Source organism: Octopus bimaculoides, chromosome 6 (genome assembly GCF_001194135.2).
Source record: "Octopus bimaculoides isolate UCB-OBI-ISO-001 chromosome 6, ASM119413v2, whole genome shotgun sequence".
NCBI lineage: Eukaryota > Metazoa > Mollusca > Cephalopoda > Octopoda > Octopodidae > Octopus > Octopus bimaculoides.
Window position 1 is genome coordinate 95,138,577 of NC_068986.1, and position 4,803 is coordinate 95,143,379.

The following is a 4,803-nucleotide window of genomic DNA, read 5'->3' on the forward strand; positions in this document are numbered from 1 at the left end:
ATATATATATATACGACGGGCATCTTTCAGTTTCCGTCTACCAAATCCACTCACAAGGCTTTGGTCGGCCCGAGGCTATAGTTGAAGACACCCGAGGTGCCACGCAGTGGGACTGAACCCGGAACTATGTGGATCATAAGCAAGCTACTTACCACACAGCCACACCTAAGCCTATATATATATTTTTTTTTTAATAACCTGGTGAAAATTTAGAATACTTCAAATGGTTGGGAGAAATTTAACAAAAACAGTTGTTACTAGTGTTGTTGTTGTCGTTGTTGCTGTCTAAATGCATTCCAGCTGTAAACGTTTCAATTTTGTTTCGGGATTTTTTTAGAAAGTTTTTGGAGACATTAAGATCTCATAAAACAATGCGTCGTTCCGTTTTAATTAGACTGTGACATGAGGGCGATTCGGCTGCTGTTTTAGCACAACAAGCTACATTTTACAATGGCTTGTTATTTTTCTTGTCGATGAATTCATAACTAACCCTGTCAATGCAAGCATACGGTACATAATAATTAGCCATCCCAACATCTGCGCAGTGCAAACACGTATCACCTACAGACTTAACCCAACTATGTCACTGATTGATGTTGCCTGTTCATAGTTGAGTTTGACCTGTATTTTAGTGTTGTCTAGGTTCACTATTAGGTAACTGAGGTTAGTAGTAGTAGTAGTAGTAGTAGTAGTAGTAGTAGCAGCAGCAGCAGTTCTTGTTTTTATTTAGCGCTAGATCAAGCGCTGACCACCACGTCTTTTTTGGGATTCTAAAAGTTATATTCTCTAGCATGTCATATATTTTCTTTAGGTGGTAGTGTATTTTCACTGCTCTTTCTAGCAATTCGAAAGATTATGTGTTAGCTCTATTGCTCGCTTCGCTTATGAGTCTTCGTGGTTTATTTCCGGTTACGAAAAGTGTCATCGCTAATTGAGTTATACCTTTCAAGTATCGCTAACTGAATAATGTCGTGAGGGACACAACATGGCCTTTATACAAAAAGTTAGAATGTTCTCTAACATTTTGTATAGAGACACACAGGCATTGCACAGTTTTTGCGTTTGATTACATATATTGTGGTGGGGGTTTCACCCACACTAACATATCAAGAATGGTGATGTTGCTGCTACACGGAAACAGCCTAGACTGCATCCATAACAAGACCATTTAATTAACTGACTAGTAAAGTAACGATAGTGAATGGATCACGATCAGTTTCTACGATGAGGATTTAGCTGTTCCAGCAGCTGAATTAATATGTAAACGGCTGAGTATTCCACAGATATGTGCACCATTAATATTATCTTCGTGGGGCATCAGCGTGATATATTGTGAGACAATGCGGTATCTATGAATTACAGGTAGAATACGCTTGGCGTAATTTGACACGGTTGACTTTTATCAGAATTCGCCGATCGATTCGAGTCTACGGTAAAAGAAACAAGACGAACATGCCACCAGTGAGATCGAACCCGAAACCATATGATTACGAAATGAACAACTTAATCATTCGGCCACACTGCGTCACAACCACACATACATATTCACTAACACACTGACGCGTACACACTTAAACACGCATTCACAATTTGTCTTCAGTATTAATCCATCTTCATTCAAGTCAGTTGATCTAAGTCAATTTATTCCCACACCTATTGTAATGAGCGTGTGTATAATACTAAAGACAGAAATCAATACATCTACAAATATATTATCTATGCGGCCAACGTCTTTGTATCTGAAGTAGTGGAACCAAATTAATATCCCTATCAATATATATATATAGATATAGATATAGATATATATATATATATATATTGAGTGTATATATTGTATATATATATATATATATATATAGGAGAATTTACGAAAAAAACAGCAGACGAAGACATGTGGTGTAAACAACAAATGGATGTATTAGTTTAACGCTCGGGAATAGAGAAAGTCTTTGACGTTTGGAGCCTACACTTTTCAACTGAAAGTAACACGGAAAGAAAAAAGGAGAAACAAGGAGAAAAAATATATAAATTTAGTGATCAGCGATCTATCATGGCGAATCACACACACATACACACACACACACACACACATATATATATAATTACAGCTGGTAATTTTTAAATCTTTTTATAGTAAAATTGAGAATCTGTGGAAAGTAAGGACAGTCTGCACTGGCTGTTATCATTCCAAGAAGTGTGGTTATTGAATTATCAATGGAATCTCTGTGTAATTTAATTAACTCGTAAACATTTCTCTTCCTTGATGAAGGTTACAGTTTCGAAACGTCATCAAATATTTTTCACTTCCTTCACGATATCTATATTTGTTTTAACTCCACACAGCTTTTTTCCCAGTGTTCTTGTGTTCTTTGTGTGAACTTTTACATTTCCAACGTTTCCGATCAGTGTTTCTTCTAGAATTGATCGAATCCTCCTTTATATATTTTGTCGTTGTTGTAGTTCAGACTCATGTCATCCCTACATGTCATCCCTACATGTCATCCCTTGGTCACAGGCGTTCCGGCTGTGACCATCTGCTTTTTTTGCTGCATGGTCACAGACGGAATATCTTTGTACAGGAAACCCTGGACTATATTACCCAATGTGTTTTTTTCAAGAATAGTTGATCACAATTTGCAAGAGAGTTGGTTGTTTCTAGCAGATCGAGCAACCACCTAGAAGCTCTCTCCTGGTTCGCTCTTTAAAGATGTATCTCTAAAAGAGGCGCCGACGAGAGCACTGATGTTGGATTAGTTCCAAAGAGAATATCTGTGGTAGCGGAGCCTGGAGGGAGTAATCCTATAAAGGTCTTATTTTGCTGAAAGACATTTAATCTTCCATTATTTCTGAATCTTCTTCCCTGTATTTAATTTTGCCTTGTTGTTTCATTAGTTAGGCTATTGCTGCCTTGTTAAACTGCACTCTCATTACGGTATCTCTGTTCTCTGATTGACAGTCTTTATATGTATACATATATATATATATATATATATATATATATATATATATATATATATATATATATATATATATGCATGCATGTATGTATGTATAATCTTGAGATCGTGTTAGTAGATACAGCTTTTAATAATATTGACAAATATTTTTGATTAGTTTTTTTTATTAACCTGTATTTCTGCTTTGTTGATGCTGTCGGGTCGTTCTTGTGTCCCCTTGTTTCTGTCTCTACCCCTGCTTCTGAGCTTGGCTGCTTGATTGTATAACTAGAGATGCTACTGCATACAATACTTAGTTTGTTTATGTTCGTCATTGGTATTTTTGATATTTATTAGTCTAAGTACGGCAGAACTAATAGAGCTGATTTTCACACAGTATTGTTGTTTGTTTTTATTTCTTCTATTATGTTTTGTTGTTGTTGTTGTTGTTGTGTGTGTGTGTGTGTGTGTGTGTTTGTACTTTCTTTCATTGATTGAGTTTTGTAAAAATGCTACTTAGTGATTCTATCCTGCGCATGCTTACACATCGGACAGCAGTTCTCAATCGGTTAGATGTTCGTCTGTTTTCTTAGTAGTTGTTGACACTGGGAAAACAAAGATGAACACTAACTGCTGTCGTTGAGTGCACCCGAATTCAATAGGATGAGATGAAATGGGCAATCATGGGGTACTCTGATCCAACCAGGCTGCTCGGTTCTCATCCACAAGTGTATGGGTAGATTACCTTGTTTGTATTTCAAGTTCATTACATTACATATTGTTAGTATGTAGTTTTTATATAATCAGTTATTTTTATGCAACCAGTCTATTCAAGTTATAACAAATTTTGATCATGTCCACTTTCTGCTTTCACTTTAAAACTTTCATCTCACTTATCCTCTTTTCCTTTCTTTGGTGACGATCTGCTACTCATTTCCTATCTCCTTTTGCTCCTAGCTGTTGCATATGGATAGGGCAGAACTACTGAGAGTGGTGGGAGTGGGTCAACTTCGTTAATATTTTATTTATTTGTTTTTTTTGTTTTTTTACTTGCTGAGTCTGGTGGAAGAGGCAGTGCCTATGATATTAGCAGACCCTCGTAGACCGGTGAGATTGATGCCGTTAATGATCCTTTTCAGCCTTTGTAAATCATCACCTACGTAAAAGACAAGAGGAGAGAGAGAATCCAAGTGGACCGAAGTTCTAAGAAAGAAAATGCTTCCGTGTCTATCGTGGTGCAACCAGTCGCGAGACGGGGAGCTGGATGTAACATGAGTAATGAATAAGGATGAGGCACGGAGCATGGAAATACCTGAATGAAGGTGTGATGAGTCCAGCCAGTTCCACAGAGTAGAGGCCGTTAAAGTGTGTATAGGTTATCCTATTGGTCGATCAGGTTATTGAAACTATAAAAACAAAACTGGCGTTCCGTCGGTTACGACGATGAGGGTGCCAGTTTACCCGATCAACGGAACAGCCTGCGCGTGATTTTAACGTGCATGCGACTGAGCACTCCACAGACATGTGAACCGTTAACGTAGTCCTCAGGGAGATTCAGCGTAACATAGAGTGTGACAAGGCTGGCCCTTTGAAATGCAGACACAACTCATTTTTGTCAGCTGAGTGGACTGCAGCAACGTGAAATAAAGTGTCTTGCTCAAGGACACAACGCGTCGCCGGGAATTGAACTGACGACCTTAGGATCGTGAACCGAATCTTCCAAACCACTAAGCCACACACCTTCACATTTAAATTATACATTATGTTTTTATATATAACCTGTTATTTATTCTGTGTAATAAGCTGAATCCAATTTTAAGCATGTCCATACACGTCGTATGCTTTTTGCACAGCAGCCTTCTTCTGT

General features: G+C 37.7%; 1 protein-coding gene across 1 annotated transcript in view; it reads left to right on the forward strand.

Annotated features, from left to right (window-relative positions):
* Positions 1 to 4,803, forward strand: part of LOC106883919 (carbonic anhydrase-like) — a 49,261-nt gene that overhangs the window by 21,173 nt on the left and 23,285 nt on the right. The gene's annotated exons all lie outside the window — the stretch shown is intronic.